The 26,182-nt window shown below is 37.4% G+C and overlaps 1 pseudogene across 1 annotated transcript in view; it reads right to left on the bottom strand.

Annotated features, from left to right (window-relative positions):
- The window catches only part of LOC311579599 (vomeronasal type-2 receptor 116-like), a 31,414-nt pseudogene extending 14,337 nt beyond the window's left edge, over positions 1 to 17,077 (bottom strand). The window contains exons 1-4 of the transcript in view: positions 16,952 to 17,077; positions 15,780 to 16,588; positions 10,146 to 10,355; positions 2,797 to 2,920 (exon numbers count right to left, since the gene is read on the bottom strand). The product of the transcript in view is annotated as a vomeronasal type-2 receptor 116-like (transcript). The remainder of the gene's footprint in view (positions 1 to 2,796; positions 2,921 to 10,145; positions 10,356 to 15,779; positions 16,589 to 16,951) is intronic.
- Between the last annotated feature and the right edge of the window lie 9,105 nt (positions 17,078 to 26,182).

The raw sequence follows: 26,182 nt of genomic DNA, 5'->3' as shown, positions 1-26,182 counted from the left end.
AACTCAAGAAATTAAATACCACCAAACCAAATAACCCAATCGAGAAATGGGGCATGGAACTAAACAGAGAATTCTCAACAGAGGAATATCAAATGGCTGAGAAACACTTAAAGAAATGCTCAACCTCCTTAATCATCAGGGAAATGCAAATCAAAACAACGCTGAGATTCCATCTTACACCCATCAGGATGGTTAAGATCAAAAATTCAAGCGACACCACATGCTGGCGAGGATGTGGGGAGAGAGGAACACTCCTTCATTGCTGGTGGGAATGCAAACTAGTACAACCACTTTTGAAATCTATCTGGTGCTATCTCAGAAAAATGGGAATAGGGCTTCCTCAAGACCCAGCTATTCCACTCCTTGGAATATACCCAGAAGATGCTCCAGCACACAGCAAGAAAATTTGCTCAACCATGTTCATAGCAGCCTTATTCATAATAGCCAGCACATGGAAACAGCCTAAGTGTCCCTCAATAGAAGAATGGATAAAGAAACTGTGGTACATATACACTATGGAATACTATTCAGCTATTAAAAACAAGGAATTCCCGAAATTTGTGGATAAATGGATTGAGCTAGAAATGATCATAATGAGTGAGTTAACCCAGAAGCAGAAAGACTCAAATGGTATATACTCACTTATATCTGCATATTAGCCCAAGGGGCATGTCCCACGAAAGCCTTCATTTACCAGGAAACTGAGACAGAGGAGAGGACATTCTAGTGGGACTCTAGATGAGAGAATCATGGGAGAAAAGCAAAGTAGAAGGACCCAGAGGGTCCTAGAAGCCTACAAGTAGAACATTATGATAGGCAGATTTGGGCCCAGGGGTCCCGCTCAAACTAAGGCACCAGCCAAGGACAATACAGGCGGTAAACCTTAAGCCCCTACCCAGATCTAGCCAATGGACAGAACACTCCCCACAGTAGAGTGGAGAGTGGGATATGATTTTCTCACATACTCTGGTGCCTCACCTTTGACCATGTCCCCTGGATGGGGAGACCTGGTGGCAATCAGAGGAAGGACAGCAAGTTACCAAGAAGAGACTTGATACCCTATGATCATATAGAGGGGGAGGTAATCCCCCTCAGGAACAGTCATAGGGGAGGGGAATAAGGGGAAATTGGGAGGGAGGGAAGAATGGGAGGATACAAGGGATGGGATAACCATAGAGATGTAACAAGAATAAATTAATAAAGGAGGAAAAAAAATTAAAAAAAAAAGAAGATAAGTCAGAAGCAGAAGTAGAGACAGATGGGGCAGAGGATGCCAGAAGAACAAGGCTTTCTGTACCAACTAAGCAATATTTATATGAATGCACAGAGAAGGACTCACAGGGCCTACACAGGTTGGCACTGGATGATCTGCTTATATACTACAGCTTCCAGTTTAGTACGTTTATGGGATTCCTGAATGTGTAAGCAAGTAAGTTTCTAATTATTGTGCACTCTCCTGGGGCTAATATTTTTTCTGTTGTCTTGTCTTCCACAGCTTCAATACAATGGTGTTTGTTTTATTTTGTTATGTGTTGGTGTTATCTCTAAGAAGCCTGTTCTTTTCTAATAGGAGCCAAATAAGAAGTAGAACAGCATGAGAGAAGAGTTGGAGAGGACCATTGGCTAGATCTGGGTAGGGGTTTAAAGTTTACCAGCTGTATTGTCCTTTGCTGGTGCCTTAGTTTGAGCAGGACCCCTGTGCCCAAATCTGCCTATCATAATGTTCTACTTGTAGGTTTCTAGGACCCTCTGGATCCTTCTAGTTGGCTATTCTCCCATGCTTCTCTCATCTAGAGTCCCAATAGGATGTCCTCCCCTCTGTCCCAGTTTCCTGGTAAGTGGAGAGTGGGATATGACTTTCTCACATACTCTGGTGCCTCACATTTGACCATGTCCCCTGGAGGGGGAGACCTGGTGGCACTCAGAGGAAGTACAGCAGGTTACCAAGAAGAGTCTTGATACCCTATGAGCATATACAGGGGGAGGAAGTCCCCCTCAGGAACAGTTATAGGGGAGGGGAATAAGGGGAAAATGGGAGGGAGGGGAGAATGGGAGGAGACAAGGGATGGGATAACCATTGAGATGTAACAAGAATAAATTAATAAAAATAATAATAATAAAAAAATCCAAAAAAGGAAGAAAAAAAAAGGGAAAAACAGAGATCACCATCAAAAAATAAATAAAAGAGTTGGAGAGGAACTGGGAAAGGTGGAGGGAAGGAGAAATATATTCAGATTATACTGTGTGAGAAAAGACTCATGCTTAATAAAAGGGAGACAAAGAATGCAAAAACAAATTATATTAAGCATTCTCTTTTAGGTAAAATAAAAGAAACTTAGTTATGATATAGATAGACTATATGTACTGTAAAACTCAAACCCAACTCACTAATCACTTGCTCTGAAAAAAATCAACTTGTACTGTGAACAACCATTAAAAGGCTGTGAAAAAACACCAAGCTTTAAGTAAATCCTATGTGTGACTGAGTATGGTTTGAGAGAATAAAGAGATGTTGCTCAAAACACTGCATCTATGGTGAAACGAAAAAGACTGTTAACTTGTGGGAAAGGAGGCTTTCTTTAGAAATTAATTTCTGCAGTGGAACAACCATAAATGTCTAGGATAATTTCATTATCTAGAGTGTGTCCTTTAAAGGGGTGATAAAATTAACAGCAATGCTTAAATCTCTAAACCAGATACAAAATTTATCTCTTATTTCTCTCCAGTCATTTTCCATTTTCTTAAGTATTGCTGACTCCTATGAACAGGTCGGAAAGTTCTCTGAAAGCCTATTACCTGTCTCATTGGAAATCTCATTGTCTGCACAAGGAATACAATCAAAGCTGCAGACAGCCTTGCCTTCCTGGGCAGCTTTTCTGAATCCTGGCCTACAGTTCTCACTGCACACAGACCGAAGAATCTGAAAGAAGGGAAAGTTATTAGCAATATATCAGACTTTTGTGAAAAATTCAAGTATAATATTTCTGAGTATAATTGAGCACTTAATTTGCAAATGCTTACCCATACAGTTGAAGATAAGGGATTTTAGTATTACTGATTTTGCCACCTTTTGAGCTACATAGTGCACACATTTAAATTTTTGTCTAATACCAGCAAGGTGTTGTTCTAGAAGGTAATGTTCTAGAAGGCCATGGTGTGCTATCAGATTCCACCCATCTCTATACTCACTGGCCACTAGGGGGAGCTTTTATATCTAATGTGGTTTTGAATGTTTGGCTACATCATGGAAACAACTCTTCAGACATTCCTATGAGGAGTTTTATAGAGATATTTACCTGACACGGAAAGAGTCGATGCAAATTGGGAGTGAGTATTTTATTGGGTACTGTTACAGACAGAAGGAAAAGGAGACAGAAGGTGAAAATTCAGATTCTTGATTCCTGCTGCTGGTATATGAGCACGATGCCATCATCTCCTCTAGTTCTTAAATCGTTCTTGTCCCACTAAGATGTACTGCATGCTCACAGTGTCATCATTCCAAACGAAAATGTCTTCACAACACTTGCTTGTGCTGACTGTTTATCTGAAATATCTAAGCAAGTATAGTACACACACACACACACACACACACACACACACACACACACACACCTCTGCCATGCTATTCTACCTTTTCAGAGACTGACAAAGCAAAAATATCCTCTTACTTCTCATTGAAATTTCTTAGGCTATGATACAAAATAGAACTCTTATCACTGTTTTGAGGCAGTGTCAGAAATTTAACAGATACTATATTCATAAGAAGTGTGTCAAACAGTTAGCAAGCAGAGAGCAAGCCCAGAGAAGGGGACTAAGGTGAAGGACCAAAATCTCATTGCCTCTACCCAGAAGAGGCCACCAGGCCACTGTTCTTTGACTGAATTCTGCGCATTGTGATGTCTCGTGTTAACAGGTTTGGTGGTCTCTGATGATCTGTGATTTTAGGGGGTAGGTACAGACAATGCACCCAGGTTACCTCCTCCGTGCCCAGTCTCTGCTTGATGTTTCTTACTCAGGAAGGTCTGGGTGCTGAGGAGCAGGAAGAAAGATATTTGGGCAGAGATATGTGCCCAGCAGGCTTCTCTGGGGTGGAGGACAATGGGACTTTGTTCTCTCACCCAAGTCCCAACCTCTAGACTTCTTTTCAGCTTGCTCACTGTTTCTGCCCTAGGAAGGTCTGGATGCTGGCAAGCAGGCAGAAAGATAACCTCAACAGAGACCATGAAATCCAGAAGAGCCTGGACAGATGTCATACAGACACTAAGAGACTACAGAGGCCAACCTAGACTACTATACACAGAAAAACGTTCAATCACCATAGATGGAGGAAACAAGATATTCCATGAAAAAAACCAAGTTTAAACAGTACCTAGCCACAAATCCAGCCCTACAGAAGATACTAGAAGGAACACTTCAACCAAAGGAGAGTAAATTTACCCAGGAAAACAAAGGAAATAAATAACCTCATATCCACAAAACCAGAATAAAGGAAGCACACACATACATTACTATTACAAACATTAAAAAAATAGGAAGCAACAGCCACTGGTCATTAATATCTTTCAAAATCACTGGCCTCAACTCCCCAATAAATAGAAACAGGCTAAGAGATTGGATGCAAAAACAGGACCCACCATTCTGCTGCATACAAGAAATAAACTTCAGCAATAAAAAAAAACATTACTATAGAGTAAAAGGCTGGAAAATGGTATTCCAAGCAAACACAGCCAAGAAACAAGCTGGAGTAGTTGTTCTAGTATGTAGTAAAACAGACTTTTAACCAAAACTAATCAAAACAAATGGGGAAGGACACTTCATGCTCATCAGAGGAAAAATACACTAAGAAGACATCTTAATTTTCAACATCTATACTCCAAATACAGGAGCACCCACATTCATAAAAGAGATATTACTACAGCTTAAGTCAAATATCAAACCCCACATATTAATAGTGGGAGACTCCAATTCCCCACTCTCCTTAATATACAGTTCTTCAAGACAGAAACTAAATGGAGAAATAATGAAACTAATTGACATCATGAATCAAATGGAATTAACTGACATCTACAGAACATTCCACCCAAACAAAAAACAATATACCTTCTCAGAACCTCATGGAACTTTCTGCAAAATTGATCATATATTTGGTGAGAAAGGAAAACTCAAAAGATACAAGAAGATTGAAATAATCCCTTGCATTTTATCAGACCACCATGGATTAAAGCTGGGACTCAACAACAACAGAAATAAGAGGAAGTCTAAAAGCTCATAGAAACTGAACAACTCCCTACTCAGCGACCTCTGGGCAACGGCCAAAATAAAAAAAAAGAAATTAAAAACATCCTAGAATCCAATGAGAATGAAAGCAAAACCTACCCAAACAAAAGGGACACAATGAAAGCTGTGCTATGAGGAAAGTTCCTAGCACTAAGTTCATTTATTTAAAAAATTGGAGAGGTGCCATACTAGCAGCTTAACAGAACACCTGACATCTCTAGAACAAAAAGAAGCAGTTGCATCAAAGAGCAGTAGATGGCTGGAAATAATCAAACTCAGGGCTGAAAACAATAGATTAGTAACAAAGAGTTCATTTCAGAGAATCAATTAAACCAAGGGTGGGTTCTTGGTATTAACAAGATAGACAAATCATTAGCCAAGTTAACTAAAAGGCATAGGGAGAATATTCAAATCAACAAAATCAGAAATGAAAAGGGAGATATAATGACAGACACTGAGGAAATCAAAAGAATCATCAGGTCTTACTTCAAAGGCCTATATGCCGTAAAATTGGAAAATCTAAATGAAATGGAGAATTTTTTGATAGATCCAACTACGAAAATTGAATCAAGATCAGGTGTGCTTACCCACACAGTTGAAGATAAGGGATTTTATTATTACTAATTTTGCCACCTTTTGAGCTACAAACGTAAAACCAAACACACTAAATCTGTTAGAAGAAATTGTTGGGAAGAGCCTTGAACTCATTGTCACAGGAGACAACGTCTGAACAGAACATCAACAGCTCAGGTTCTAAGATCAACAATAAATAACCTCATTAAAGCGAAATGATTCTGTAAGGCAAAAAACAGTGTCAACAGAACAAAATGACAGCCTACTGACTGGTAAAAGTTCTTCACCAACCCTACATCTGGCAAAGGGACAATATCCAAAATATATAAAGAACTGAAGAAATTAAACTTCACCAAATCAAATAACCCAATTAAAAATGGGGTACAGAGAATTCTCAACAGAGGAATATTAAATGGCTGGGAATCACTAGAAGAAATGGTCAACTTTCCTAGTCATCAGCGAAATGAAAATCATAATTAATCTGCTATTCTGTCTTAAACCTATCAGAATGCATAAGATCAAAACTCAAGTGACAGCACATGCTGGCAAGGACGAGGAGAAAGGAGAACACTCCTCCATTGTTGGTGGGAGTGCAGACTTGTACACCAACTTTGGAAATCAATCTGGCACTTTCTTAGGTAATTGGGAATAGTTCTACATAAAGAACATGCTATTCCAGGCCTAGAAATATACTCCAAAGATGCCCCACCATATAACTAGGACATTTGCTCAACTATGTTCATAGCAGGTCTTATTCGTCACAGTCAGAATCTGGAAACAACATAAATGTCCCTCAACCAAAGAACAGGTAAAGATACTCTGGCACATTTACACAATGGAGTAATACTCAGCTATCAAAAAACAAGGAAATCTTGAAATGTGCAGGCAAATGGATGGAACTAGAAAAGATCATCCTGAGTGAGGAGGTAACCTGGACCTAGAAAGGTACACATGGTATATACTCACTTAGAAGTGGATATTAGCCCAACATAGACCTCCTGTCAGAGATTACACTCAGGGCGTACAGAGACAGATGCGGGGACTTTCAGCAGGACTATGGGAGAAGAACTTCAACTGGTATGCCAGAGTTGAGGGATAGAGGAAGCAGGAGCCCAATAGGGACACCATCGGAGCCTTCAGACCTCAACAACGGAGTAGGAGAGAATTGTGTGAACTTATGCATCCAACAACGACAGTGCATACAGAGAAACAAGTCCCTCTGCTCAGATGTAACTGATAGAATTCCAATTCTCCCTGGGGAAAGGGGGACTGCTGAACTTCTGAAATGCACTCTGGAGCCCACTATTTGGTCCCTGCCTCTAGACAAGGCAGCCTAGCAGGCAAACAGAGAAGGAGGGTACAGGCTATACAGATGAGACCTAGTAGTAGACCATTGCCAGACCGTCAGGGTGGGAGAGCCCCCTCTGTCAGAGGTGGTAGGGAATGGCAATCGGGATGTAATGTGAATAAGTTATAATAAATAAAGTATACATTTAAAAGAAGAAAGTCAAAACAAAACAGACATCGATGAAAGAGAGACTCCTAACTCGTCAGTCTATATTTACATGAACTCAAACTGCTGCAGAAACAAGCACGTAACTTACATTGCTAATCCCACTACATGGCAATAACTCTGAGACTGGCTGAGTCATGAATGTCTATGCATAGACAATGCTTCTTCTTGGTTACAGAATCCCTGTAACTTATTTTTAGATGCCATTCTTTGCATGATATGAATGAAAATTAACAGATGTATTACTTCTGCTCATATGAAGAGCAGAGAACCAGTCTTAATTGCCAGACATCCTGCATACCTCATACTTTTTAAAAATAATGTTAGGACTGTATAATGCTTGTGAGAAATTATATGTTTTCAGAACTGGACAAAAGAACTGGACACTGATGCTAGATCATTCCTGACAGGATCCATTCCTCTCAGCATGCTGGATGCTGACATCCTGCATCTTTCACTTTGCTGTCCCTAATCAGAACAGGACAGCTCCCAGAATAGCTTTGAAGAAAGATTCTGATGCCAATTGGTCCAGTGTTTCAGACTGTCTCACACAGGACTTCTATTAAGCCTGGACTTTTTCCACACATAGAAACTGGACCACATTTTCTCTAACTGTATTTTAGCCCCTAAAGAGGGAATCAGGCAGAAGAAACCTTAAAAAGAGAATGATGCCCCATTTACTTTAAGGGGGGTCAGGTAGCATTTTTGGTTATATTTCCTTGGGCTATAGATTTTATTTTCATTGGGAGTTGGCTATAAGTTACTATTGGGCATATTCAGAGAGAAAATGAGGTTGGACTCACTCAGGGAATTTTTCCTTTTTTCCCTTATCTTTCTTTATTAAGTATGGAGATATGGGTAGAAAAGAAAGAAGGGGGAATATAGAACTATATAGGGATGAGGGCTGGAGAGATGGCTCAGTGGAAGAGCACTGGCTGCTCTTCCAGAGGTCCTGAGTTCAGTTCCCAGCACCCATATAGTGCCTCCCAACCATATGTAATAGGATCTGATACCCTCTCCGGTGTGCGTGAAGACAATATACTTGTATACATAAAATAAATTAATTAAAAAAGAAATATATAGGGATGACAGGACAAAAAGTAGATTATTGAATCTACTCCTCAATTTAAGGCCTTAACTGTTACTCACAAACAAGGTTATTTTTAATTCATTGGTATAGAATTTTGTATATTGATGCAAAATAATTTGTTTAAATACATTGGTATAGAATTAAAATTCAAGATTATTCTTGACACACGTTAAATATATTGCTATTCTAATAGGAGGTAGTGTACCCATACAACTCAATTATAATACAGGGTTTAATTCCAGTTCTTTGAAGCTGCTTTTGCAGGCTATTTAGGATAATTAAGTAATACAAGTTTATTGTAACTTGATCAACTCATGGCCATGTCAATTACTAGTCTATTTTCATCACAAGAATATAAACGTAGGTTTAACAGATAGATAGGATTGTATAGAAGCATAATATAAAATAAAAGGTCTTCAAAAACCTCAGATATCTACAAAATATGACATTTAAAGGTATTTTATGATTTTAAGGATACTTTGTCAATAAGACAGATTACTGCCTGGAAACACCCAGCCTACCTCAGAGAAGATGATGAGCATCAAAGTACCTCCTTATGGAGATGGCTTTAAATGTGACAAACAAGCCATTGGACAAAATGGCTGCATTTCTGCCACAGACAGAATTCTTCCTAAAAGTGGGCAACCTTGGTTTCAGGCAGAGTCGATAGACAAACTCTGCCAAGACAGGGTAAGCAAGTCCTCAATAGTTCCTGCTTCATAAATGTGTCTGTCAGATATAATGGGCAAGAAGGCTGAAGATGATGCTCCAGTGTTATAGAGTTTTGGGTGACTGACTAGGCAGTGAACTGTCATTTCCTCATTTTGGAAGCTGCTAACTTTCACTTCCTGTTTATTCAGATAGTTAATTTTATTCCTTCTCAAGTCTCTGATGCGATTGAAGACCAGATAGTTTAGTTTTACAATAAAGCTTTGTTGTTTAGAGGTTAACATGTTTTTAGGTCTAGACATAAATTTTTTGGTTGATAGAGATGAGATATGATAGATATTGATTTACATTCAGAGTTTTAGACTCACTAAAATAGGAAAAATGTTTTCTACACTTTTGCCAAATACAAATAGGCAAAACACTATGAACTTAACATTTATATAATCCCTAATTGTTTCATGGTCCTTCAAGCTGTATGTAGCTTATTGTATATATGTGTGATTATACAAATGTATATTTAAAAGTTAAAAATAAAATAAAATGAATTTTAAAAAACAGACAAGATGTACAGGAAGAGGAAAAAAATAAGCAAATGTGTCAAAATTAATAAAATTGAAAAGTAAACTCTTTCATTGATCACAGTCATGGTACGAAAAAACAGTTTATATTGGCTGTGTTTTTGTTTTGTTTTGTTTTCATTTTTGTCTCATCTTATTCATTTTGTTTTTAATTCGTTTGCTTCACATCTTGGTGGCAACCCTATCCCTCCTCACTTCCCAGTCCCATCCTCCCTCTCTCCCTCCTCAGAAGAGGAGACATGCCTCCCCCCACCACTCCCATCTCATCAAGTTTGTACCAGCACTGAGAATGCCCTCTTGCCCTATTGTCTGGCAAGGGATATTGGCTGGATTTATGTGTAGCTCTTTACTGATAGTTGAATATTGACTGGTACCAAATCATTACATCCTGAGAATAATTTAATTTTTATGATGGGTCAAAGTGGTGCAATAAGACACAGCTCACCTTTGTAAACCTTGTTGGCCATTGTATTATATGCTCAGATACAGAGAATTGTTGACCCTGGGGAGCATTTGGAGAAAATGTTCCTACTTTCACCTTTAATCCAAGACCTTTTGGAAAATTCCAAAAATTGAGAATGTCATATTCTGAATCCAAGTTTCTTCTCCCTTCCATTACTGTGTGACCTCTCATGTGGTTTTTCATTAAGGTGCTCTTTAGGAAAGGAAGAAAGTAAAAGAGATGTAGGCATATTCGTTTATTGGTTGAAGTACAGCTGTGACATTAAAAACATATTTTTATAAGTGTTGCAAAGAATCTCAGTGTTTGTAACCTCTCAAAATAAAAAGGAATTTGAAAAGAGACATGAGTGTTTCTGAGTAAATGAAAGATACTTTGACTGAAACACATTAAATGTCAAAAACCTCATTCTGTTCTGGAGAAATCATTGAACTAAACACAGATAAAACAAGTTATGTGCATTCATCCAGCTCAAAGCTTGCCACGCCTATGAACTTTTGGGACACATTCAGTGCTTCCATTCTTAAAATAAGGGACCTGAAGTTGACAGTGCACTTCAAAGTGATCCATATCTTCCTAACATTATAGTAGTGCTCAGAAGCATTTTAACCCTTAAGGATACATGGCTCCTATGCTACTACATCTGCTCTGAGAAATACTTATGGGAAATATCATGTTTTCACAATGAATAGATTATAAAGAAAACTGTGAGAAAAGTTATATGAAGTTTCCAGGTCCTAGCTTTACCTGCAATTAGCAGAGGCAACAGCTGCCAGGGATTACCAGAAGTGGTGGATATCAGGGACGTATAAGTTAGAACTGTGCAAATTACATTAGACTTCTCATCAGAGACTTTAAAAGTCAGAAGGATCTAGACAGACATCTTAGACCCTAAGAGACAAAAGATGCCAGCTCAGACTTCTATAACCAGCAAAACTTTCAGTCTCCATAGAGGGACCAGGGTATTTTATGACAAAACTAAATTAAAAAATATTTTCCCTAACTCAGCTTTACGGAGGATAATAGAATGAAAACTACATCACAATGAGCATAAATATACACAAGAAAAACAAACACAGGAAATAAATAATTTCACATTAGCCGAAAAAGAGTGGTAATAATGCACACAGAGACACACATGCTCATGCACGTGTGCATGTACACACACACATACACACTACCACCACTAATATAAAAATTACAGAATAACAATTATTGGTCAAAAATATCTCTATTTTTTCCTGAGACAGGGATTCTTTTTGTAGCCCTGGATGTCTGGGATTCATTTTGTAGACCAGGAGGTCCTTGAACTCACAGTGATTTGACTGCCTTTGCCTCCCTAGGGCTGGGATTAAAGGTGTGCACCACCACACCTGGCCAAACATATCTCTATATACACTAAGGAAGAATAGATGGTAGGAAACAATCAATTGATGTAATTTAATTAGAAAGAAAAAGAACAATGCAAAGAATCAATAAAAAAATAAAAGCTGGTTATTTAAGAAAATCAAGAAGATAGACAAGAACTGACCCAAAGTAACTGAAAGGCAGATCAGTGATATTCAAATTTAAAAAAAATCATAAAGGAAATGGGGACATAACAACAGACACTGAGAAAATTCAAAGAATCATTAGGTCTTACTTCAATAGCCTATACCCTACAAAACTGGAATATCTAAATGAAATGGATGATTTTCTAACTAGACTCCACTTACCAAAGTTAAATCAAAATTAGGATAACAATCAAATAGTCCTAAAAATCTTTCAGAAATAGAACCAGTTATTAAAATCCTACAAAAACAAAACAAAACAAAACAAAAAACAAACAAAAACATGGACAGATGGTTTTAGCATAGAATTCTACCAGACTTTCAAAAAAAAAGTTAATGCCCATACTGCTCAGACTATTCCATAAAATAAAACTAGAAGGAACATTCAGAAACTTATTTTAATACAATACTGTTATGCTGATTTCTAAACCACAGAAAGATTCAACAAAGAGAGTAAATTTCAGACCTGATCCCTCATGAACATTGATGCAATAATACTGAGTAAAACTCTCACAAACTAAATGCAAGAACGAATAAAAAAATATCATCTACCATGATCGAGTAGGCTTCTTCCCAGGGATAGAGGGATGGTTCAACATACAAAAATCCAGCAAGTAATCCACTGTGCAAAGAAACTTAAAGAAACAAAAACACATGATTATTTCATTAGATGCTGAGAAAGTCTTTGACAAAATTCAACACACCTTAGGCAATATGCTGCAAGCTGATAACCAACTTCAAATTAAATGGAGAGAAACGTAAAGCAATTCCACTAAAATCAGGGACAAAAAAAGGCTGACCACTAAACCCATATCTATTCAACATAATACTTTAAGTCCTATCTAGTGTAATAAGGTAACTAAAGGAAATCAAGGGGATCCAAATTAGAAAGCAAGACATCAAAAATATCTCTATTTGCAGATGATGATAGGATAGTATCCATAAGTTACCATGAAAATTCTACCGTAGAACTCCCACAGCTGAAAAAAACCCCTTCAACAAAATAGCTGGAGAAAAAAAATTAACTCCAAAAATTTGTAGCCCTCCTTTAAGTAATTGATAAATGGACCGAGGAAAATATGGAAACAAAATTCTTCCCAATAGAAACAAATGCTACAAAATATACTGGTATAACTAACCAAGACAGTGAAAGACCTGTTTGAGAAGAACTTCAAGTCTCCGATGAAAGAAACTGAAAAGATGAAAATATTTCAGTGTTCATCGATGGGTAGGGTTAACATTTGAAAAACATGGCCATTTTACCAAAAGAAATATAAAAATTTCCTTCAAAATTCCAACACCATTATTTATAGTCCATGAAAAAAAGAGTAATTTTCAACTTCATATGGAAAAACTAAAGACAAAATAATCCTGTAGATGGAGTTATCACCACCCCTGATTTCAAGTTGAATTACAAAACAAGAAGAAACATACAGAGCTACGGACACTTGCTTTTTTTTTTTTTTTTTTTTTTTTTTTTTTTTTTTTTACAAAATACCAAATACTATCCACAGGAAAATAGGAAACATCTTCAATAAATTTTGTGGGTCTAACAAGATGCCTGCATGATGAATAATGCAAATAGATCCATATTTATTACCCTGCTCAAAACTTAAGTACAAATGGATCAGAGACTTCATCATAAAACCAGATACACTAAATCTAATAGAAGACAAAGAGGGAATAGCCTTGAGGTCATTAGTACAGGAGGCAACTTCCTGAGCAGAACAACAGGAGATCAAGCTTTATGATCAACAATTAACAAGTCATGAAACTTGAAAACTTCTGTAAGAGAAAAGACAATGTCAATAGAACAAAATAGTTTCTACAAATGGGAAAAGATTTCCACATATCCTATGTCTGACAGAGGTCTAATACCCAAAATATATAAATAACTCAAGAAAGTAAACACCAGTTAAACAAATAATCCAGTTTACAAAATAGTGTACAGAGCTAAACTCAGAATTCTCAACAGAGGAATCTGGAATGGCCGAGAGGCACTTAAAGAAATGCTCAACATCCTTAGTCATAAGGGAAATGCAAATCAAAACAGCTCTGAGATTCCATCTTGCACCACCCCCCATCAGGATAGCTAAGATAAAATACTCAAGTGAGAGCACATGCTGCTGAGAATAGGGAGTCATGGGAAAATCAGCCCTTACTGGTGGGAGTGCAAATATATACAACCACTTTGTAAATCAATCTGGTAGTTTATCATAAAATTGAGAAAGAAGATCCAACATTCTGCGGCATTCAAGAAATACACCTCAGCAACAAAGTAACCTGAGAGTAAAGGGCTAGAAAAAGATTTTCCAAGAAAATGGACCCAAGAAGCAAGCTGGACAAGCCCTTCTAATATATAATTAAAAGTTAAAGTTAATCAGGAAAAGTGAGGAAAGATACTTTGTTCTCATCAAAGGAAAAACTCACCAAGAGGACATCATAATCCTCAATATCTGTACCTCAAATACAAGGGCACACACATTCATTCATAAAAGAAACACGTTTAAAGGTTAAATCACACATTGATCCAACACACTAATAGTGGGAGTTAATAAGTGGGGAATAGGAGAAAAATCCCTAGAAGTGATAGGAGCTCCACAAAAAGACCAACAGTATCAACTAGCCAGGGCCCAGTATGGCTTCCTGAAACTGAGGCACCAACTGAGGTCCACACAAGGATCGGACTAGGCCCCTTACACAGATTTAGCCCATAGGCAGCTCAGGCTTCATGTGGGTCCTCTAGTAAGGGAAAATGGACTGTCTCTACTATAGACTCTGACGCCAACTTTTTTCATCATTTTGTCCTGGTGGGACTGTATTATTAGGCCACAGGGGAAGAGGACACTTTCAATCCTGATGCTGTGCTGAGCTGGAGTGGATGGAAATGGGAATCTCCCCTTTTCTGAGGAATAGGAAAGGGAGGAAAGGGACAGGGAGGGAAGGTGTTATACTGGGAGGAAAAGAGAGATGGAGCTATGACAAGGATGTAAAATGAAAGAGAAATCATTAAATAGATAATAGATAGCTAGATAGTCAGACAGACAGATAGACAAGTAGAAAAGAAGCCAAGTAACATAGAGGGCCCAAGGGAGGATGCTTGATTCTCATTCAGAGGTGGAAATAGAATAGACATCAGAAGTGGATGAAGAAAAGGAACTGGGTTGAGTGGGAATGTGGGGCATAGTATGGATAAGGGATTGAGTGTTGGAGAAAAAGAGGTTTGGGAGGTCAGAAGGCAGAGTGAGAGAAGGGAAACGTATGGGTGGCATTTCCACGAAGTGAACATTCCAGCAGTGGTGGAGATGGAGAGTGAGGATGAAACCTCCAAGCCAGGAAGAACTTTCTGTGGAAGGAGGTGTATACCAACGCGCCCACAATACTTTACAACAAAATTTACTCTGCTTACAAGGTGTGTGAGAAAAACAATGGAACAGAGACTATGGTAATGGTCAACCAATGGCTGGCCCAATTTGAGACCCACTATATATATATATATATATATATATATATATAATTTGGTTGATATGCTGGCTTGTCTTATGTGGGTCCCCTAGCAATTGAAGCAGGGTCTATCTCTGACATGGACTCTGTTACCTGTTTTTGGATCACTTTCCCCTAGCTGGGCTACCTTGTCTGGCTTCAGTGAAGTAGGTTGCACTTAGTCTTGATAAAAATGTGTTGGGGAAGTTTGGTATGGGGTAGGGAGCCTCCACTTTTCTGAGAAGGGGACTGGGGAATGGGAGAAGAGGGTGGGAGGGTTGGATTATAAGAAGAGGGAGGGCATCAATAGGAATGTAAATGAGATAAATTAATAAGAAAAGAAAAATGTGTTATATAAATTTAATATTGATATAATCAGTGTTTAAATTATTATTATTTCTAGCACTCTATTTATAAAGGACACTTACTCATGGTTTTGCATTAAACTCCAGACAGGGAGACAAATATTTTCTCCCATGCTTATTGACAACATAATGTAAAATGTACAATACCCAATTGGAATGACTTATGAAATAATAAAAATCATCAAACTGCTGATATTACAAAATGTAGGAAAATATATTACCTGCCAGGGGAAGAATACCATTGCTTCTCCATTATTATTTGGTTGAATTTGTGTTTGCTGAAGAATCATCTCATGGAGACTGTAGGCCACAGCATACACAGCATTATATATATATTGTAGACATCTTCACTCAAAGATGGGTCAAAAAGGTGTCTAGGCAGTAACTCCAAAGAAGCATTTGGTTGGCAGTTCTCCAAAAGTTGACAATCAACCTCAGAAAATGAGCACTCGAAGAACAAATACCAAAACTTGGGAAGATAAGTGTCTTCTGGGTACTTGTAGGGATTAACTGTTTGAACAAAATTTGCAAAGTCAACCATCTTTTTATGGTGGTGTGAAAAAATGAGACTCCCATGAAATGAATCCTCCATGAAATAATCAGAATAAGTGTCAACATCCCATTGAGAGTTCAAGACCCAGACTTTCCAAGTGATTAATAGTTGTGCAATGTGTTGCATTAAACCCTGTAAAGAAATTGTGTCCCCACAAACAATTATCACATTTGCTGGTGAATCCTCAATTTTCTCCAGACTTTTCCATAGTTCATTGGAAAATGAATTCCAGGTGCCAGAGATCATTTTCACAGAGGCTATGCAGATGCTTTTACTCTCCATATCTTTTCTCAAGTCAGAGAGGATCTGGGATCCTTGGTGGTCATCTGAGATTATTAGACCAACCCAGGATCAGTTGAAATGAAGCAACAAAGAGACTATTGCAAGTGACAGAGATGTGTCCTTAGGAGCCATCTGATAGAGGAATTTAAACTGTTCTGGGTCATTCAAGATAGAATAAAATGGCCCAAAAGTGAGCTGAAGAGGAAAAAAATGGAAACAAGTTAAAGAACATTGGCACCAAACACAATCTCAGTCCAGGGTCAACATATGTAAGCAGCGAGGGTAAAACATGGTTCTGTCATATTGTAAAAGGCAAATTCATTACAGAGTTTTTCCACAGAAGTTACTGAGAGGTTTCCATTTTAAATAACCTAGCCAGTCTCATCCACCTCTCATTCTTTTTCTATTTCAAGTACTGCAGATATGGAACTGTCATCAAGGACCTTCATACTTGCCTCTGATAGAGGATTAACTCCAGTGTCCTTACATAACCTTTTCAGATACCTATACCATCAACAAAGGATACTTGACTCCTGGTTCCCAGAAACCACCCCTTACCTGAGGTATTTTGTAGAGTTGTATCAGTGTCTCAATCTGGGCAGATATTACCAATGATGTTCCTGTGATTGCAACTGGGGATATTCTCTTTTGTACAAAGTTGTAATTAGGTATTGGATTGCTCATCCTTGTGAGCCATAACAGGGCAGCAAAAAGAATATTCTTTTCACTAAATGGAACATTAAGGACATCAAAGCCCAGAGTTGTGTTGGGTAGAAGATGAAGGTTTCTATTGATCTCCTCAATGGCAAAACCCAGGGCCAGAACAAACTGGTAGTTCTTAAACTTATACCTGCATATATTTCATAAAATTACACAGGAAGAAGACATAGATCACACAAGCTTCATATTTATTGTTATGGTTCTCATTACCTAAATGCTGATGATCCTATAAAATCCATATTTTAATATCTTCTCATGAATGATTGAAATTAGAATTGGCATTTTAAGAGATAAAATTAGGCTAGATCCTAAAGAACATTCATTGATTATGGTCTCAGAGACCCTATTATTTTATTGATTTATTTTTCTCTTATGCATGGAAAAATAAAAGAAAAATTGTCCATGAGTGAGCAATTAGGTTCTACCAAAGCATCATAATTCTTCATGTCTGAATCTTGGCCTTCCATCTTCTACAATTACAAATGGTCATTATATGTTCATACAATCACTGAAGTTTTTATGACTATCTTATTTAAAGAACTGCACAAAGTTAGTCAAAATCATATATTGTCATACTGTCATTTCTATGATTTTTTTGAACAGGGTGGCTTTGAATAAACTGTACAGACTAGGCTGGCCTTGAAAACATGGGTGAAGGAGAGATAAATCTGTTTTTGTTATGATCCCAAGTGTGGAATTGGAGTGGTCTTGTGAGAGAACAGGCGAGGTTAGTCCACTAGAATACAAACCACCTCGTGTGGGAACTTGATTGTTGTCAGCCGAAAAGATCCATGAACAGACTCTGGGAGGAGATATATAAATGAACCCAAAACAGGAGGTGGGGCCTTTGGAGACTTGGGATTGTTTTGGCTGTTCATCGCTCCACTCCAAGATGCTCATAGAGAGAACAGCTCAAGGGAAAGCTTCGGGGCTCCAGCTCCTGCTGAGGTTCCGGGTTCTGGTTACTCCAGGTTCCAGCAGAAGAAATCCTGCTGGCAACGCCAGGAGAATCATTCCTCAGAACTGATGTCCTTATGGTTTTGGTATTTTTTATTAATTTATTCATATTACATCCCGATCGTTAGCCCTTCCCCTGCTTCCTCCCATTCTTCCCTCCCTCCCACTTCCCCCCTTTTCCCCTCCCCTATGTCTGTGACTGAGGGAGACCTCCTCCCCCTATATATGCTCTTAGAATATCGAGTCTCTTCTTGGTAACTTGCTATCCTTCCTCTGAGTGACGCTAGGCCTCCCCATCCAGGGGACGTGGTCAGAAAAGGGGCACCAGAGTTCATGTGAGAGTCAGATCTCACTCTCCACTCAACAGTGGAGAATATCATGTTTGTTGGCTAGGTCTTGGTAGGGGTTCAAAGTTTACTGCCTATTTCTCCTTGGCTGGTGCCTTAGTTTGAGGAGGACCCCAGGGCCCAGATCTGCCTGTCATAAAGTTCTTCTTGTAGGTTTCCAGGACCCTGTGGATCCTACTATTTCCCCATTCTTCCATGCTACTCTTACCTGAAGTCTCAATAGGATGTCCTCCCCTCTGACCCACTTTCTTGGTAAGTAAAGTTTTTCATGGTACGTATCCCTTGGATTAGTGTTTTGATATAAGTGAATATATACCGTTTGTCTCTTTTTGCTTCTGGGTGAACTCACTCATTATGATAATTTCTAGATCAATCCATTTGTCCACAAATTTCGGGAATTCCTTGTTTTTAATAGCTGAGTAGTATTCCATAGTGTAAATGTACCATGGTTTCTTAGTCCATTCTTCTACTGAGGGACACTTAGGCTGTTTCCATGTTCTGGCTATTATGTATAAAGCAGCTATGAACATGGTTGAACATATATCCCTGTTGTGTGGTAGGGTATTCATTTTAGTGTCAAAATGTGCTGTTCACAAAAGTTTCTTTAAGATTATAGTTAGTAAATTGTTCTTTACTTGGATATAGAAATATTTCATATTAAGACATTGTTCAGGGTTCAAAAGAAAATCAATATTTTAAAAATAGTTTGGAAAGATATTAATGGAAGGAGATTAATTCTATAGTAAACATACTTGAAAAGAAAAGAAATAGTGCATTTTTAGATGTCAAAAATTTCTTCCAAATTCTGGCATTTTAGCCACTTAGTGGTTTGTTTTCCTTCATCAAAATGTTTGCAAATATGATTCTTTGTAATTCTCTATTCCTTTTCAAAAACTTATTTTCATTTAGTGTAGCTGCTGGTATACCATATATCTGCTATGCATGCTGGCTCAAAGGACTTTGTGTTTTTCACATCTCCAATATATTCTTTTTCTGAGGTGGTGCTAAGATTTACAGATTGCGTGCATGCTCTGAGGTGTGTTTCTTTTAAACCTAATGTATTTATCTAAAATATTCACAGAAAAAAACCCAAAAGACTTTGTATATGCCCTAATTTAAAACTAATAAGTAAAGATGTAATTGTATTTAGCAGGGGGAAATAATGAAAACCACAAAATTTAGGAGCAGAGTGACAGACTACAAAGACTAAAATAGGAATACAGAGATGAGCAATGAAAATATTTTAAGTAAAAAACATATCATAATCAAATCAAAATGCCAGGTACCAAAATAACACACCAGAATTTTGGACATCTCAGTAAACTTGTAAACTGTGGGAATGACTACTCTGATTCACGCTAAGAAAGTCATATGCTGTACATCTTTCCTATTCATTATCTAGCATTTATATTAGGAAGGTACAAGATTGGATCCTGCAATCTTGATGGCAAAATGCCACTGTTGAGAATGCTATATAATTGAATTACACAACGTGGGAAAACCAAGCTGTTACTCACCTGGATGCTTTATCTTTCCTGGGCATATTCATAGTGCTGAAAGGTACTATGCATGGTACTAAAGAAAATAAAAATAATCATAACTCTCACTCATCTGTGAACCATGAGGGCTATAGTAATGGCTGGTCATATATGATATGCCTTCTCATATAAAAATGAGCACAAATATTATATGTTGAACCAACATTTTTAATGATTTGACATAAGGTCCCTTCAATAATATGGAACACATTAGTTTGGCTCTATAAAAATAGCTAAGTCTGTAACTAGGTAGGTTACAGACCCAGGGATGGACTTAACGATATAATTCTGTTAAATGGACAAAGTATGAACTTAAGTCCTAGTGAATTATTGCTGTACACATGCATTAGTGCATCCCTCTGCCCTCATCAGCAAAGCTTTTTTTTCAGCAGATGGCAAATAACAAAGAAAGCAATGACAGAGTATATCAGAGATTGTAAAAGACTATGAAGTGCTCAGCCATACATGTGACTTACATATCACATGCCTACTAAAAAGGCTGGGGATCATGGCTGAAGATAAGGGGGAAGGTTGTCATGGCCAGAGGCTGTGGACAATCTCTAGGAAGCAGTATTTTCTGTCCAAAACATATTAGTTACTCATTTGAACTCACAAAGATTATGACAGCATGTGTAAGACCATTCTCAAACAAGGCAAAATACCATCATGGAGAAGAGATGGGCACAAAAATCTCACCCCTAGCTGAGATGCTATTGAGATTTGACAGTTATTGGGTGAAATATGGTCAGTTTCTTCAGTGTCGTGATCCCTAGAGGGTTGAGAACACTCAAGGAAAGGCTCCAATTAGACTAGTATTTATAGGACACAAAGTGTAGTAAACTGAAAAAAAGAATAAAAACACAGACTTAGTTGGGTATGAAGGTAAGAGTGGAGAGAGTGCATATGAGAAGGTGTGGTAGTGGAGGTGAATATAATAATTTTATTAGATAATTGTAAAACAAATAATGAATATTTTAAAGCACAAGATAAAATAAAAATTATGGAAGGTCATTTGTGAGACACAAGCAAAATAAGTACAATTTTGGCCAATGGATAGTATAGATTCAAATGACTTCATACATAGATATAATAAGTATCATTTTGACTTTATTCATGTAATCATAGGCTTGCAATATATTATAGAATTCAATCATTACTACATATTTCATGGTAAATCAGCAGAGGGTCTCCAAGCCTCCTAACACAAAGCTCTGATTAGGAAATGGAAAATTTATAAGTGAGATTTCATCACTTTATCCTAGAGTCATGTTTTGACAGCACATAATGTGTCGTAAGCATGTATTGAAACTCAACATAAATTAACTGATTCTGTCTCATTATTTTGATACACTGAGTTTGAATTCTGGGTTCCATAGATTGGTTAAATATTCATTTTGTCTAATATATTTAAAGATGCGCATGTTCATGAACACATATAATATCTTTCTTTTATAATGAAAGGATATTTTCTGCTTTCTTTCTGTTTTACTTTTTTCTTCTATCTTCACACCCATCCAAATTTTTGCCACCCCTTCTCTGTCTTTAAAATGCAAATAGACAAATTTAACAAAAACCAAGCAAATCATTATTTTTAAAAACAGGGAAGGCAGGTTTGATGATACCACAGCATCATGAAGCAGATGATCTGTGAGTTCAAGGCCAGCCTGGTATACTTAGAGAATATAACACCAACCAGGGCTATCCTGGGAAACACTGTTTTCAGGAAAGAAAGAAAGAAAGAAAGAAAGAGAGAGAGAAAGAAAGAAAGAAAGAAAGAAAGAAAGAAAGAAAGAAAAGAAAGAGAGAAAAGAATGAACATTTAGCTTAGAACGGTAGATCACACTTTTATTTTCAGTACTCAGAAGGCATAAATGGGCAGATCTCTTTCAGTTCTAGGCCAGCTTTGTCTACATAGTAAGTTATAGAACTGTCAATGCTATAAAGAGTTAGTGAGCTTTTGTTTCTAAACACAAAACAAAAAGAGTAAAAGAAAACACCAAGACTGCAATTGAAACACACACAAACAGATTTTAAAAAACTAAACAAAATAGTGAAATACCATGACCAAGAGCAAATTGGGAGGAATATATATATGTATATATTGCTTAAAAAAAATATATATATATATTGCTTTTTTAAAATTATTGTTACTATTTTTGTGATGAAACACCATGACCAAAAACAAGATGGAGAGAAAAACTTTTATTAAGCTTATATTTTTACATTATAGTCCATCACCGAAAAAAAATCAGGACAGGGATCTCAAAGAAGGCCCACAAGTGGAGGCAGAGGGTGATACAGAGGCCACAGAGGGCTTCTATTTACTCTGTATCTCATAATGGTTTTCTTGGCATGTTTCCTTACAGGATTCAGGACTACCAGTCCAGGAATGGCCCCGCCAACAACGGGCTGGGCCAATCCCTATCAATCACTATTTGAGGAAATACCTTACAGGCTTGCCTACAACCCAGTCTTAGGGAGGCCTTTTCTTAATTGATGTTTCCTCCTCTGAGATGACTCTAGCAGGTCTGAAGTGGATATAAAAATATCTGGCACATTTAGCTATATTTCTTCATCACTGTTCATTATAGAATGAAGTTAGGGCAGGAACTCAACCAGAGCAGGAGCTAGAGGCAGGAACCATGAGGAATGCTGTTTATTGATTGGCTTGCTCACTTTTGGTTGCTCAGCCCACTTATCTTATGGAACCAAAGACCACATGGCTCATCGGTGGCACCACCCACAATTGGCTGGGCACTCCCATATCAATGATTAAGAAAATACCCTTCAAGCCTGTAGATAGCCTGGTCTTATTGAGGCATTTATTCAAATAAATCATCATTCTTTCCAGTGACTTTCGTTGGTATCAATTTGGCATAAAACTATCAAGCACACATGGAAATATGAGGCAAAAAGTGTACAAATGTTTGAGACAATATGAAAATGTTAAGAAATTAGTAATAATAGTATAATAAAGGTATAAGATAATGAATTATCAAAAATAACCTTAAATGATTCTTTAAAATATCTCATTAGGATAATGGTAGAAACAGAACGTGCAGGCAAATCAGTAGGAAAGATCAGATATCTGAGAAATTTCTTATATTATTAAATATCTACCACATCAGCAAATTTATGTTGAAAATCCAAGAATGCTTCCTGAATCATTTACTTATTCAATTAGAGTAGATAAAATTGAACTATTATACAATTAAATAATCTCTTAGTCTATGAGTTTAAAAGAAAGCTAATTTACAAGTCCTGAATTCACATCTATTTCTGTGGGAGTTTCAGATAAATGGTAGGACAACTCCCACAGTGCTGACAATGGGTGTCATCAGTTCTCACTTCATGCTGACCCTGACTAACCTCTTCTATAAGAAAGGATTGTGTACAGTTGATAGGTTGTTTGTGGTTGTGGTTGTGCTAAAAAAAATGGCTCTGTACAGGGTATCTTCTTTTTTAATTGTCCTGAGTAAAGGAGAGCTAGCAAACACAACAGAGTGACAATTAAAAGAATATTCTGAAGATTAAAAATGATCAGTGGACACTGAAGAGCAGGCACGAAAATGTAACTCCCAGTTTAATGAATGCAGCCCATAGACATGACAGACCTTCACAAAAAGGATTTAGAGGACACTCAACAGCCTTTCTGGTTATGTACAAAGAATACAAGGTTGCCACTCCTGGAAACAGAGACTTCAATTACAAATCCACAGCAAGAGTGGATGATAGTGCTCAAAATCAAGACACAGGGGTCGAACCATTTTCACTGCTAAAATATAGAAAAATAAAAATGGAGAAAACAAACCAGGATTATTTTAGACACCAGAACAACATCCTAGAAAACTTTAAGTTGCTCCACTTTATCTATATTTTATTCCAGAAAAAAATACAAAATTTTTAAGTATATTCAGAAAAATGTTTACGATTTGCTTTGTGTTAGATGAGATTGTTAATCTTTTATAGTAAAAATACTGTTTTCTTTCATGAACTACTTTGGTTTTATTTGTGATTTAATAAAAAGTTGAATATATTTTACTGATTACGAACCATTAATTCATGAAGGACAAGAGAGACACAAATGGCTCATGCATGTTTTCAAATGTGGGCTTGTTGATGCATGGTACAAAGAAAAACACATACACATGTACGTTGGTGCTTGAGCTGGTGAAAGTAGATAGCAGAGGAAAAGGAAAGTAACAAGGGACATTAGTTATGATAAGGTAAAAGGTCTCCACACAGTATACAAAGGCACCCAAAGGCCCCAGTCTGCTAGGTATATGTGACAAATTTGTGATTTTTATGTGAAACAAAGTATTATCCTTAGGATATTAAGCCTACCTCAAATTACTGCATTGAGATATACATTATTACATCTACATGTAAAATTTTGGATCTGTGGCTACCTATGCTATGTTAGTTTCACACCAAATATTTGAAAACATTTCTACAATATCTGATGTTTTTTTTTTACATCTGATGTCTGCCACTGGGATTGAGTTATAATTAACACCCAACCAGGTTTTTAAACAAATAGACACTAATGTAACACTGAACACAATTCAATTTCATAACTATATTATATGCAGTAAATTTCTGCCCATTTTCTTCCTACCAATTTATTCATGTGTTCAGATATTTACAAGCTCTATTGTTTTTTCAAGGTGTTTTAAAATTGATCTGTAGATATTTGGGATGTCTGTATGAAATAAGCATTTTTTATTTTCTCAGTGAAGATTCACTTGAATATTTGTCATTAATTCATCTAAGGAAATAAGACTTTTCAGATGCTATTCCTTAATCTCACATATGCCAGAAAAGCTTAAAAAAAAAAAACAAAACCAATAACCAACCAACCAAACAAAAAAGCCAAAACAGCCATAAGTGGCCACCCTCACAGAAAGAGTATCTTGCTGAGCATATCCGCATACATGAGAAAAACACTGAAAACAAACAAAGGAAACATGTAAACATTAAAATTTTTTCCCTGAGAATAAAAAATATTAGAAAAGAAACACTGAGATACAAAAACCGAGATATACAACTGTATGTGTAGAGCAGAAAAATGCTCCCAAAATGCAATGGTGACAGTCCTGTTGTGAAATGAACTGCATATAGCCAAGTTAATGCTTGTCACTCTAGCAGCATTCCAGGCACTCCAGGCAGGAGTCTGTGCATTCAGTGACATCACCTCTTCCCACAGAGGCACATATGGACTTAAGGAAAGCCCAGAAAGTACAAGTCATACTTAGATTAAATTAGCTGTCGGCTGAAATCATAACACTGAAAATAATCAATTCATCTGGCATTACAACTATGACAAAGGATTATCACTAAGTTCCAACCACACAAGGAAAACAAAATGAGTAACACAAAAACTATGGCTTATCCTTTGAAAGAGGTTACAGAGAGAGAGAGAGAGAGAGAGAGAGAGAGAGAGAGAGAGAGGCAGAGACAGAGACAGAGACAGAGACAGAGAGACAGAGACAGAGAGACAGAGAGAGGAATATACTTGAAGAGATTTGAAAACTGGAAAAGAAGGACTGTGGAAGAACATAAGGAAGTTTTAATTCATACACTCTTAAAGTCACAAGAATTCTGAACTCACACAATGAAGACTTGTGCTCACTGTACATGAATGTCCTGGTATGCATGTGGCACATTTATATGAGGAACTTTGTTGCCTGTGTAGTAAATATGAAGAGGGAGAAAAGCACCAAGTGTCACATCCCCCTCATGGTAAAAAGATTCCTTGATTGTTACATAGCATTCGTTTTCAGTAAAGGCATATAGATAAACGGGGATACACAGGAGCCCAAAGATACAAATCCAGAACATCATAGCAACACGAGTATCTGCCCAGACAGAAGACCGGTGGATTCGTATCAATTCATGTTCAGCAGCTACATATATTTAATCTCGAGTGTTTGTGAACATGCATGCTTCTAACTTTGTTAATTAGTGCAGCTGGCGCACTCAGTACCAAAAGTTCTCCCTCACACCAACTCCACTGCCACTGAGAGTTCTGAAACTCTTCCCTTAGGCTCTGCATCTGAGGCTCTGTGTTTGGCTTGAAAACAAGTCGGGGGAAAATGTGTTTTTGGATCTTCTCTAGCCACGGGGACCATGACTTCAGACAAGAAGACACACAACAAGAGCTTGGGAGTCAGCTTTCTGATCGGGCTGTCTTGGCCAAGTTTGAAGCATGAAACTTTTCATGTGAC

The sequence above is a fragment of the Acomys minous genome (genome assembly GCF_964271855.1).
Source record: "Acomys minous genome assembly, chromosome: 12".
Lineage (NCBI taxonomy): Eukaryota > Metazoa > Chordata > Mammalia > Rodentia > Muridae > Acomys > Acomys minous.
Note: the sequence above shows the minus strand (reverse complement) of the source record. Positions and strands in the feature narration are given on the sequence as shown.